The sequence below is a fragment of the Arachis stenosperma genome, chromosome 1 (genome assembly GCF_014773155.1).
Source record: "Arachis stenosperma cultivar V10309 chromosome 1, arast.V10309.gnm1.PFL2, whole genome shotgun sequence".
In the NCBI taxonomy this organism is placed as follows: Eukaryota; Viridiplantae; Streptophyta; class Magnoliopsida; order Fabales; family Fabaceae; genus Arachis; species Arachis stenosperma.
In genome coordinates, this window is record NC_080377.1 from 76,962,470 (window position 1) to 76,976,339 (window position 13,870).

The 13,870-nt window shown below is 39.8% G+C and overlaps 1 non-coding gene across 1 annotated transcript; it reads left to right on the plus strand.

The window, feature by feature from the left end:
- The first annotated feature begins 748 nt into the window (after window positions 1-748).
- LOC130954053 (small nucleolar RNA R71) lies at window positions 749-856 on the plus strand. Its single transcript, XR_009076161.1, has one exon. It is a non-coding gene; the product is annotated as a small nucleolar RNA R71 (small nucleolar RNA).
- The last annotated feature ends 13,014 nt before the right edge of the window (window positions 857-13,870 follow it).

Sequence of the window (13,870 nt, forward strand, 5' to 3'; positions counted from 1 at the left end):
TGCACTCTCCTTTTGGATTTTCTTCTGTATTGCTTGGAAGAGTACTAGGAGGGAGTTCAGTAATTTTCTTGCTCAGCTGTCCCACTCATGCCTCCAAGTTTCTAATGGAGGACCTTGTTTCATTCATGAAACTTTGAGTGGTTTTGATTAGATCAGAGACCATGGTTGCTAAGTCAGAGTGGTTCTGCTTAGAATTCTCTGTCTGTTGCTGAGAAGATGATGGAAAAGGCTTGCCATTGCTAAACCTATTTCTTCCACCAGTATTGTTGTTGAAACCTTGTTGAGGTCTCTGTTGATCCTTCCATGAGAGATTTGGATGATTTCTCCATGAAGAATTATAGGTGTTTCCATAGGGTTCTCCCATGTAATTCACCTCTTCCATTGAAGGGTTCTCAGGATCATAAGCTTCTTCTTCAGATGAAGCATCCTTAGTACTGCCTGGTGCATTTTGCATTCCAGACAGACTTTGAGAAATCAAATTGACTTGTTGAGTCAATATCTTGTTCTGAGCCAATATGGCATTCAGAGTATCAATCTCAAGAACTCCTTTCTTCTGATTTGTCCCATTGTTCACAGGATTTCTTTCAGAAGTGTACATGAATTGGTTATTTGCGACCATTTCAATTATCTCTTGAGCTTCTGTAGGCGTCTTCTTCAGATGAAGAGATCCTCCAGCAGAGCTATCCAAAGACATCTTGGACAGTTCAGACAGACCATCATAGAAAATACCTATGATGCTCCATTCAGAAAGCATGTCAGAGGGACATTTTCTGATTAATTGTTTGTATCTTTCCCAAGCTTCATAGAGGGATTCTCCTTCCTTCTGTCTGAAGGTTTGGACTTCCACTCTAAGCTTACTCAATTTTTGAGGTGGAAAGAACTTTGCCAAGAAGGCATTGACTAACTTTTCCCAAGAGTTCACGCTTTCTTTAGGTTGTGAATCCAACCATATTCTAGCTCTGTCTCTTACAGCAAAAGGGAATAGCATAAGTCTGTAGACCTCAGGGTCAACCCCATTAGTCTTGACAGTGTCACAGATTTGCAAAAATTCAGCTAAAAACTGATGAGGATCTTCCAATGGAAGTCCATGGAACTTGCAATTCTGTTGCATTAGAGAAACTAATTGAGGCTTAAGTTCAAAGTTGTTTGCTCCAATGGCAGGGATAGAGATGCTTCTCCCATAGAAGTCGGGAGTAGGTGCAGTAAAGTCACCCAGCACCTTCCTTGCATTGTTGGCATTGTTGTTGTTTTCGGCTGCCATAGGTTCTTCTTCTTTGAAGAATTCTGTTAGGTCCTCTACAGAGAGTTGTGCTTTAGCTTCTCTTAGCTTTCGCTTCAAGGTCCTTTCAGGTTCAGGGTCAGCTTCAACAAGAATGCCTTTGTCTTTGCTCCTGCTCATATGAAAGAGAAGAGAACAAGAAAATGTGGAATCCTCTATGTCACAGTATAGAGATTCCTTGAGGTGTCAGAGGAACAGAAAAATAGAAGAAAGGGGTAGAAGAATTCGAACTTAGTGAGATAGAGTTCGAATTGTGCATTTAGGAGGAGTGGTACTCCATAAATAGAAGGATGTGAGAAGAGGGGAAGAAATTTTCGAAAATTAAGTAAAAGATTTTAAAATCATTTTGAAAAAGATTTTGAAGAAGATATGATTGAAAACTTTTTTGAAAAAGATGTGATTAAAAAGATATGATTGAAAAGATATGATTTGAAAAACAATTAAAAAAAGATTTGATTTTAAAAATTAATGACTTGCCTAACAAGAAAAGATATGATTCAAACATTAAACCTTTCTCAACAGAAAAGGCAACATACTTGAAATGTTGAATCAAATCATTAATTGATAGCAAGTATGGAAAGAAATTGATTTTGAAAAAGATTTGATTTGAAAAAGATTTGATTTTGAAAAATTTTGAAAACTTGAAAAAAATTTGCATTAAAAACAGAATCTTCCCTCTTGTGCCATCCTGGCGTTAAACGCCCAGAATGGTATCCATTCTGGCGTTTAACGCCCAAAATGCTACCCTTTTGGGCGTTAAACGCCCAGCCAGGCACCTTGGCTGGCGTTTAAACGCCAGTTTTCCTTCTTCACTGGGCGTTTTGAACGCCCAGCTTTTTCTGTATAATTCCTCTGCTGCATGTACTGAATCTTCAGTTCTCTGTATTATTGACTTGAAAATAGAACCAAGATCAAATAAACAATGCATGCAAGACACCAAACTTAAAATGAGACACTAGACTCAACAAGAAACATAAAATATTTTTGGTTTTTATGATTTTGTAATTTTTTTGTGCTTTTTCGAAAATTATATGAAAAAAGAAAATAAAGGTTTCAGAATTCTTAATGAGAATTCCAGGAATCATTGCAATGCTAGTCTAAGACTCCGGTCCAGAAATTAGACATGGCTTCACAGCCAGCCAAGCTTTCAAAGAAAGCTCCGGTCCAAAACACTAGACATGGCCAATGGCCTGCCAAGCCTCAGCAGATCATTGCTCCAACAGCAAGTTTGATAGAAATCAACAAGCTCTTGTGATGATAAGTTGAAACCTCGGTCCAATAAGATTAGACATGGCTTCACAGCCAGCCAGACTTCAACAGATCATCATGAAACTCTAGAATTCATTATTAAAGAAATTCTGAAAAAAAAATAAAATACCTAATCTAAGCAACAAGATGAGCCGTCAGTTATCCATACTCGAAACAATCCCCGGCAACGGCGCCAAAAACTTGGTGCACGAAATTGTGATCACTACTTTTCACAACTCAAATAATCCCGGTAATGAATCCAAAAACTTGGTGTTCAATACCATGGCATAAACACAACTTCGCACAACTAACCAGCAAGTGCACTGGGTCGTCCAAGTAATAAACCTTACGCGAGTAAGGGTCGATCCCACGGAGATTGTTGGTATGAAGCAAGCTATGGTCACCTTGTAAATCTCAGTCAGGCAGACTCAAATGGTTATGGATGATATATGAATAAAGCATAAAGATAAAGATAGAGATACTTATGTAATTCATTGGTGAGAACTTCAGATAAGCGAATGGAGATGCTTTGTCCCTTTCGTCTCTCTGCTTTCCTATTGTCTTCATCCAATCCTTCTTACTCCTTTCCATGGCAAGCTGTATTTAGGGTTTCACCGTTGTCAATGGCTACCTCCCATCCTCTCAGTGGAAATGTTCAACGCACCCTGTCACGGCACGGCTATCCAGCTGTCGGTTCTCGATCATGTCAGAATAGAATCCAGTGATTCTTTTGCGTCTGTCACTAACGCCCCACAATCGCGAGTTTGAAGCTCGTCACAGTCATTCAATCATTGAATCCTACTCAGAATACCACAGACAAGGTTTAGACCTTCCGAATTCTCTTGAATGCCGCCATCAATTCTAGCTTATACCACGAAGACTCTGATCTCACGGAATGGATGGCTCGGTTGTCAGGCGAGCGCTCGGTTGTCAGGCGAGCAGTAACCATGCGTCGTGTATCAGGAATCCAAGAGATATCCACCCAATCTAAGGTAGAACGGAGGTGGTTGTCAGTCACACGTTCATAGGTGAGAATGATGATGAGTGTCACGTATCATCACATTCATCAAGTTGAGGAACAAGTGATATCTTGGAACAAGAACAAGCTGAATTGAATAGAGGAACAATGGTAATTGCATTAATACTCGAGGTACAGCAGAGCTCCACACCTTAATCTATGGTGTGTAGAAACTCCACCGTTGAAAATACATAAGAACAAGGTCTAGGCATGGCCGTGAGGCCAGCCTCCAAATGATCTAAGATCTAAAGTGATCAAAAGATTCTAAATGATCAAAAGATGAAAATACAATAGTAAAAGGTCCTATTTATAGGGAACTAGTAGCTTAAGAATTACAAAGATGAGTAAATGACATAAAACTCCCCTTCCGGGCCCACTTGGTGTGTGCTTGGGCTGAGCATTGAAGCATTTTCATGTAGAGACTTCTCTTGGAGTTAAACGCCAGTTTTTGTGCCAGTTTGGGCGTTTAACTCCCACTTTGGTGCCAGTTCCAGCGTTTAACGTTGGGAATTCTGAAGGTGACTTTGAACGCCAGTTTGGGCCATCAAATATTGGGCAAAGTATGGATTATCATATATTGCTGGAAAGCCCAGAATGTCTACTTTCCAACGCCGTTGAGAGCGCGCCAATTGGACTTTTGTAGCTCCAGAAAATCCACTTCGAGTGCAGGGAGGTCAGAATCTAACAGCATCTGCAGTCCTTTTTAGTCTTTGAATCAGATTTTTGCTCAGGTCCCTCAATTTCAGCCAGAAAGTACCTGAAATCACAGAAAAACACACAAACTCATAGTAAAGTCCAGAAAAGTGAATTTTAACTAAAAACTAATAAAAATATACTAAAAACTAACTAAATCCTACTAAAAACATACTAGAAACAATGCCAAAAAGCGTACAAATTATCCGCTCATCATGTACACAATCACTTTTGATCCTACTAAATAAGATCTGAACTTGTCAATGGCATAAACCACTGCAAGTAACTCTTTTTCTGTGGTTGTGTAGTTCTTCTATGCGTCATTTAAAACACGACTGGCATAGTAAATGACGTGCAGAAGCTTGTCATGCCTTTGTCCCAACACTGCACCAATGGCATGGTCACTGGTATCACACATCAGTTCAAATGGTAATGTCCAGTCTGGTGCAGAGATGACTGGTGCTGTGACCAGCTTAGCTTTCAGAGTCTCAAATGCCTGCAGACACTCCTTATCAAAGATAAATGGCGTGTCAGCAGCTAGCAGATTATTCAGAGGTTTGGCGATTTTTGAAAAATCTTTTATAAACCTCCTATAGAATCCTGCATGCCCCAGAAAGCTTCTGATTGCCTTAACATTGGCAGGTGGTGGTAACTTTTCAATTACCTCTACCTTAGCTTGATCCACCTCTATTCCCTTGTTCGAAATTTTGTGCCCAAGGACAATTCCCTCAATCACCATAAGGTGACATTTCTCCCAGTTTAAAACTAGGTTAGTCTCTTGGCACCTCTTTAGAACAAGTGCTAGATGGTCAAGACAGGAGCTAAATAAGTCTCCAAATACTGAAAAGTCATCCATGAAGACTTTCAGAAATTTTTCCACTATATCAAAGAAAATAGAGAGCATGCACCTTTGAAAGGTTGCAGGTGTATTGCACAGACCAAATGGCATCCTTCTGTATGCAAATACTCCGGATAGACATGTGAATGCTATTTTCTCTTGATCTTGGGGATCTACTGCAATTTGATTATAATCTAAATATCCATCCAGGAAGCAGTAGTATTCATGACCTGCTAGTCTCTCTAGCATCTGGTCTATGAATGGTAAAGGAAAATGATCCTTTCTGGTAGCTGTATTGAGCCTTCTGTAATCAATACACATACGCCACCCTGTAACTGTTCTTGTAGGAACCAGTTCATTTTTTTTATTATGAACCACTGTCATACCACCCTTCTTAGGGACGACTTGGATAGGGCTTACCCAGGGGCTATTAGAAATGGGATAAATAATCCTAGCCTCTAGTAATTTAGTGACCTCCTTTTGCACCACCTCCTTCATGGCTGGATTCAACCGCCTCTGTGGTTGAACCACTGGCTTAGCGTCACCCTCCAATAGGATCTTGTGCATGCATCTGGCTGGGCTAATGCCCTTAAGATCACTGATAGACTACCCAAGTGCTGTCTTGTGTGTCCTTAGCACTTGAATTAGTGCTTCCTCTTCCTGTGGCTCTAAGGTAGAGCTTATGATTACAGGAAAGGTATCACATTCTCCCTGAAATGCATATTTCAGGGATGGTGGTAATGGTTTAAGCTCGGGTTTGGGAGGTTTCTCCTTTTCCTGAGGGATTTTCAGAGGTTCTATTATTCTCTCTGGTTCCTCCAGATCAGGCTGAACATCTTTAAAGATATCCTCTAGCTCTGATTCGAGACTCTCAGTCATATTGACCTCTTTTACCAGAGAGTCAATAATATCAATGCTCATACAATCATTTGGGGTGTCTGGATGCTGCATAGCTTTGACAACATTCAACCTTAAACTCATCCTCATTAACTCTCAGGGTTACTTCCCCTTTTTGGACGTCAATAAGGGTTCGGCCAGTTGCTAGGAAAGGTCTTCCTAGAATGAGAGTTGCACTCTTGTGCTCCTCCATTTCTAGCACCACAAAGTCAGTGGGAAAGGAAAATGGCCCAACCTTGACAATCATGTCTTCAATCACGCCTGATGGGTGTTTAATGGAACCATCAGTAAGTTGGAGACATATCCGGGTTGGTTTGACTTCATCAGTCAACCCAAGCTTTTTGATAGTAGATGCATGTATTAGGTTGATACTAGCCCCAAGATCACATAGAGCTTGCTTGGTACAAGTACCTTCTAATGTGAATGGTATCATAAAGCTTTCGGGATTTTTAAGCTTCTCAGGTAAGCTTTTCAGAATGACTGCACTGCATTCTTCAGTGAGGTAAACTTTTTCAGTTTCCCTCCAATCCTTCTTATGGCTTAAGATCTCTTTCATGAACTTAGCATAAGAGGGTATTTGCTCAAGTGCCTATGCAAAAGGAATCTTTATTTCAAGAGTTCTGAGATAGTCTGCAAAGCGGGCAAATTGCTTATCCTGTTCCGCTTAACGGAGTTTCTGAGGATAAGGCATTTTGGCTTTGTATTCCTCAACCTTAGTTGCTGCAGGTTTATTGCCTATAGATGTGGGTTGAGAAGCCTTTTTAGAAGGGTTGCTATCAGCACTTGTATGTGTCTGATCCCCCACTGCGTTTGAATGCCAGGGGTGAAAGCTGGAGTGGCGTTAGACGCCAACTCCTTACCTGTTTCTGGTGTCTGAATGCCAGAACTGTGCTTCCTTTGGGTGTTCAACGCTAATTCCTTGCTTATTTCTGGCGTCAAACGCCAGGACTGAGCATGGGTTGGGCGTTCAACGCCTGCTTCCAACCCATTTTCTAGTGTTTGAGTGCCAGAATTATTCCTCTCTGGGCTTTAACTGTCCTCAGATGAATTTTGGGTAGTAGTCTGTTCATTTCTTGGCTTCTTGCTGCCTTCAAGTGAGGTATTTAATGTTTTCCCACTTCTTAATTGAACTGCTTGACACTCTTCTGTTATTTGTTTTGATAACTGCTGTTCTGTTTGCTTCAACTGTATTTTCATATTCGTATTAGCCATTCTTGTTTCTTGTAGTATCTCCTTGAATTCGGCTAGCTATTTTGTGAGAAAATCCAGTTGCTGATTGAATTCAGTAACTTGTTTTGTAGGACTAAGTTCAGCAGTTACTGTTTTAGCCTCTTCGTTGATGGAAGGTTCACTGCTCAGGTACAGATGTTGATTTTTGGCAACTGTATCAATGAGCTCTTGAGCTTCTTCAATTATCTTTCTCATGTGTATAGAGCCACCAGATGAGTGGTCTAGAGAAATCTGAGCTTTCTCTGTAAGCCTATAATAGAAGATGTCTAACTGCACCCACTCTGAAAATATTTCAGAGGGGCATTTTCTTAGCATCTCTCTGTATCTCTCCCAGGCATCATAAAGGGATTCATTATCTCCTTGTTTGAAGCCTTGGATGCTCAGCCTTAGCTGTGTCATCCGTTTTGGAGGAAAATAGTGATTCAGGAATTTTTCTGACAGCTGTTTCCATGTCTTTATGCTGTCCTTAGGTTGGTTATTTAACCACCTCTTAGCTTGGTCTTTTACAGCAAATGGAAACAGTAACAATCTGTAGACATCCTGATCTACTTCCTTATCATGTACTGTGTTAGCAATTTGTAAAAACTGTGCCAAAAACTCTGTAGGTTCTTCCTGTGGAAAACCGAAATACTGGCAACTTTGCTGCACCATAATAATGAGCTGAGGGTTCAACTCAAAGCTACTGACTCCGATGGAGGGTATACAGATACTACTCCCATATGAAGCAGTAGTGGGGTTAGCATATAACCCCAGAGTCCTTTTGGACTGTTCATTTCCACTTAAATCCATAATGGAGAAAGGGAGATGATGTGAATTTATTTTATTATTATAGAGGAGGTTTCGAAATAATAAAATAAAATAAAATGAAAACTAAAATAAAAAGAAAAACAAAAAGAATTTGAAAATATTTTGTGAAGAAATTCAAAAAAGTGAGGAGAGAGAAAGTGGTTAGAATATTTTTGAAAAAGCTATAATTTTAAAAATTTAAAAATGAAATCCAAAAATTTTAAAAAAATTCGGAATAATTGCTTTGAAAATAGTTAGAATATATATATATATATTAAATTTTGAATTTTATGATGAAAGAGAAAAACACACAAAAGACCCAAGACTTAAAATTTTTAGATCTAATGCTCCTTGTTTTCGAAAATTTTGGAGGGAAAACACCAAGGAACACCAAACTTAAAAATTTTAAGATCAAAACACAAAGAAGACTCAAGAACACTTTGAAGACTCACAAGAACAACAAGAACAAAAGAAAGAACACCAAACTTAAAATTTTTAGAAAACCACAATAAAATTTTCAAAAATTAAAGAAAGATTAACAAGAAAACACCAAACTTAAAGTTTGGCACAAGATTTAATCAAAGAAAAATTATTTTTGAAAAAAATTTTAAAAGGAGGATACCCAATTGCCAAGAACATAAGCCAACGCTCTAGCCAACTGAGCTATAAATGTAATGTGTTTTAATATTGTAAATAAAAAAAATATTTTTGAAAACTAATATTTTGAAAAAGCACAAGGAAAACACGAAAACACACAGAACAAGAAAAACCAAAGATCAAATAAGAAAAATTGACAAGAACAATTTGAGGATCAAGGAAAAACAAAAAACATGCAATTCGAAAATTGAAAGACAAAGACAAGCATGCAATTAACACCAAACTTAAAACATGACACTAAACTTCTCAGAAAAACTAAAAAATTAATAAAGAAAAATAAAATGTTTGAAAAAGTTTTTAAAAGGGATAATAAAAGATGCAATTCTAGTGACTCTAAACCAAAAGGACTAATTTTTCCTAATCTAAGCAACAAGATTCACCGTCAGTTGTTCAAACTCAAACAATCTCCGGCAACGGCGCCAAAAACATAGTGCACAAAATTGTGTATGCCAATATTAATGGACTATTTCTCACAGCTTCGCACAACTAACCAGTAAGTGCATTGGGTCGTCCAAGTAATACCTTACGTGAGTAAGGGTCGAATCCCACGGAGATTGTTGGCTTGAAGCAAGCTATGGTTATCTTATTATTCTTAGTCAGGATATAATATCAATAATAATTTTTAGTTTTAATTGTAAAAAGTAAAAGAGCATGAAATAAATACTTATTATGCAGTAATGAAGAATATGTTGGAGTTTTGGAGATGCTTTGTTCTCTGAATTCCTGCAACATAATGCTTTCTCACTTTCATAAATGCAAGGCTCCTTCCATGGCAAGCTGTATGTAGGGCATCACCGTTGTCAATGGCTACTGCACATCCTCTCAGTGAAAATGGTCCAAATGCTCTGTCACAGCACGGCTAATCATCTATTGGTTCTCGATCATGTCGGAATAGAATCTATTGATTCTTTTGCGTTTGTCATCACGCCCAGCAATCGCGAGTTTGAAGCTCGTCATAGCCATTCAATCCTTGAATCCTACTCGAAATACCACAGACAAGGTTTAGACTTTCCGGATCCTCAAGAGTGGCCACCAAAATGTTCTAGCTTATACCACGAAGATTGTAATTAAGGAATCTAAGAGATACTCATTCAATCTAATGTATAACAGAGGTGGTTGTCAGGCACACGTTCATGGATTGAGGAAGGTGATAAGTGTCACGGATCATCACCTTCTTCATAGTGAAGCACGAATGAACATCTTAGATAGGAGCAAGCGTGTTTGAATAGAAAACAGAAATAATTGCATTAATTCATCGAGACGCTGCAGAGCTCCTCACCCCCAACAATAGAGTTTAGAGACTCATGCCATCACAAGGTATATAATTCAGATCTAAAAATGTCATGAGATACAAAATAAGTCTCTAAAAGTTGTTTTTATACTAAACTAGTAACCTAGGTTTACAGAAAATGAGTAAACTAAGATGGATAGTGCAGAAATCGACTTCTGGGGCCCACTTGGTGTGTGCTGGGGTTGAGACTTAAGCTTCTCATGTGCCTGGGCTGTTTCTAGAGTTGAACGCCAGGTTGTAACCTGTTTCTGGCATTGAACTCTAACTTGCAACCTGTTTCTAGCGCTGAACGCCAGACTGCAACATGAAACTAGTGTTGAACGCCAATTTACGTCATCTATCTTCGCGCAAAGTATGAACTATTATATATTGCTGGAAAGCCCTGGATGTATACTTTCCAACCCAATTGAGAGCGCGCCAATTGGACTCCTTTAACTCCAAAAAATCCATTCCGAGTGTAGGGAGGTCAGAATCCAACAACATCAGCAGTCCTTTTTCAGCCTAAATAAGATTTTTGCTCAGCTCCCTCAATTTCAGCTAGAAAATACTTGAAATTACAGAAAACCACACAAACTCATAGTAAAGTCCAGAAATATGAATTTTTCCTAAAAACTAATAAAAATATATTAAAAACTAACTAAAACATACTAAAATCTACATGAAATTACCCCCAAAAAGCATATAAAATATTCGCTCATCAGAAGGAAACGTTGAATTTTAGCTGTTGGTTCACCTTCATCATCGACTCTCTGATAAGGGGAAGAACAGAGATTTTCTTCCCCTCCAAAATAGCCCAAAGTAACACTGCCACCCGGACTCTAATATGCGTGGCATGCGTGCTCGGAAGAATATAGTCGGTGATGATCTGCTGCCAGATCCTTGCCTCTGGGTTGAGGTTAGTGCACGCAATGCTCAACAGAACCGCATCGTTCTCTTTACTGTATTCCCATCTAGCTTCAGGCTGGCCTATCTTCTCCTGGGCCTCATCCAAAGAAATCTTGCCCGTTGAAACATCCCTCATTACTTGAGTGTAAGCGTCGCAAGCCGGAGGAATATGCGGAATATCCAAGAGGGCTTCTAAAGCAGTATCAGAGGTGTCCCAGGTGACACCTCTTACAAAAACAGTTTTGGCATCCCAATTTAGGAGATTTGTGTAAAATTCCTTGACCTGGTGTTCATTTACTTCCACTGGGTCAGATTTTATGAATCCCCAATGATAAAAATCAAGTCGGTTAAGGATCGCATCCGCATATTTCTCAGGCAGGTTTAGCTTTCTCTCATAATGAAAGGCACATTTTTCTAATTTCTTGTATTGCTCTTGGGCTTCCGAGTTAATGAACGTGTCTGATTGGTCACTTGGGGGCATAGGAGGAGGACGAGCCAAAGGATTGGCTTTTTCCTTCCCCTTGTGAGTCATCCTAAAGAAGGAAAAACAGAATACAACTCAAGAGAACAGATAACAGTCACAAAAATTCAGAGGAGATAATCAAACAATTAATTAAGATCCAGTAAGGTAAACAGATACTAAATCAAGGGAAAAACATGTATGCAGCAATGAATTGGTCAAAAAGGAAATGTGTTTCACCAAATCAAGCAACCTAAGTAGCAAATGAATAAGTGAACAAACAATGAAAGCATGTGCATTTCCTAGGTGCATTCTGTAAGTGAATTGAACTAAAAGAAATTGATTCATTGCGATTGTGCCTTGATGATTGAAAAAGTTTGTAAGAATTGACATAAAACGCAATGATCAACTTGACAATTTAAAGCACCTGCTTATTCATGGAACAAAGTGGTAAAATGGTCACATAGTCAATCGATGTTCCCAAAAGCAATGTCAGTTGGAATCAGATTCATTGCTCAAAAATATGTACAAGGGACAAGTAATTGTACATGATCATTTATGGTCAAGAACACATGAATAAGCAGTAAGTCAGTTCAGCAGACAAACATCATATGTACTGCTGCAAAAAGCACCAAACAGATTTCAAAATTGGAAGTTTAATGCTAGTTTGGTGTGTGAGCAAAAAAAAGGAATGGGCAGTCATATATAATGCAGTCAATCAGCATGCTATGCACTTAAAGGTACCAAATAGAATAATCAATACTATCAAATTCAATCCAATTTTGTCTCGAGAACAAAATCAATAATGAAGTGCATGGTTGGTAGGCTGAGAATGCTATGCACATCAACAATTGACATCAAACAAGATAATTGCATAGGTAATATGAAGTTCAGTTTGATGTTTCAGCAAAACACAGAGTGCATAACTACATCATCTCAGCCAGTAGTTACATTCAACAGAAGACATGCACAATTAGAGAGTAACAATGCCAAATGGAGGGAAATTTAAAATCTAAGATGATAAGACCTAGAAGTTGAATAAAAGATTCCATTCAAGCAATTTGTCAAGCATATTATGTGCAAAAGTTGCAAGTAGCATCACTCATAGTTCACTATGCATTGCAGCATTCAAAATAAAGCAAAAGAACCACAGCATTTAGTCTCAGACTCAGCAGCATCATCAGTCTCAACAACATTCAATAACAGTTAACCAGCATAACATAAACTCAATCCAGAAAATTAGAAGTCATTTAACCTAAAACCACCTAGGAACTAAAGCCGAATTAAAAAGCAGAAGTAAAAAGAAGCAACAAAAAGAAGCAGAAAAGAAAGGAAATAGGGTAGGGAAAACAGGGGTCGAAACCTGTAATGCAGAAGGAGAGGGATTGAGGGAAGGTAAGGGTGAGACCGCAGCGGCACAGGGGTCCGCCGCTGCTAGTGGTGTCATCGGAGCTAGAAGGGCGCGGCAATGGCTGGGCACTAGCGCGGTGGCAGAGACAGGGGCAGAGGGAGAAGGAGGGCGAAATGTAGGTGAGAGAAGGGAAAAAAAGAAAGAAGGGAATAGAGAGAGTAGGACGACGGCGGCATGGTGGTCGCCGGTGGTTTTCGGTCGTGGAGTGGAGGAAGAAGGCTGAGAGGGGTTAGGTGGTAGTGTGGGTTCAGAGATAAGAGAAGGAAAGGGTTGGGGTGGTGGGAGAAAACTGAAGCGCGAATCCCCTTTCTTTTCAAATTAACGTTCGAAAAGTGACCTATGCAGACGCACAAAGTCGTGTGCGGATGCACACAAGGAGAAAGAGGGCAGTATGCGCACGCACAACGTCGTGCGGAGAGAAGGTGTAACGCAACCTGTGCAGGCGCATAAGGGGTGTGCGCGCGCACATAAGGAAAGAAAGGAACTGGGTGCGCACGCACAGCTTGTGCATGCGCTGTGAAGAGAGGGGTGTTTAAGGCTGTGCGGACGCACAGGGGGTGTGCACTCGCACATAAGGAGAAAAGGGGTGGCATGCGATCGCACAAGAGGTGCGGTTGCAACGACCAGAGGGGCTTGTTCAGGCTGTGTGGGCGCACAAAGGGTGTACGCTCGCACGTGTGGCTCTCTCTTTTTTTTTCAAAAGGAAAAACGTGTGCGGGCACACGCATGGTGTGCAGACGCATGGAGGGGACAAAAGTTGTTCCCACGCACAGCCTGTGCGCGTGCTGGAAACAGAGGGGGTGTTTAAGGGCGTGTGTGCGCACGCTACTGTGCAGACGCACAGGAATTGAAAAATAGGGGACCTGTGCGAACGCACAAGGCTGTGCGCACGCACAGGTCTCTGTTTTTGCAACAAAAATTATGCCTCCAAAGCATCAAACTTGACATCCAAAATAAGTTTTCAAGTCCCAAAACATCACAAAACTACCAAAAACACATTATGTCACTAAAAAGTACCTTGCAACCATTAAAATAAATCCAAACAACCAAGCAATATAGCCAGTTATTCATGAAACAAAAAGGTAAAAGAGGGAAAGTTAGAAGGATGTTACCATGGTGGGGTGTTTCCCACCTAGAACTTTGGTTATAGTCTTAAGTTGGACTTGGTAAGGAGATC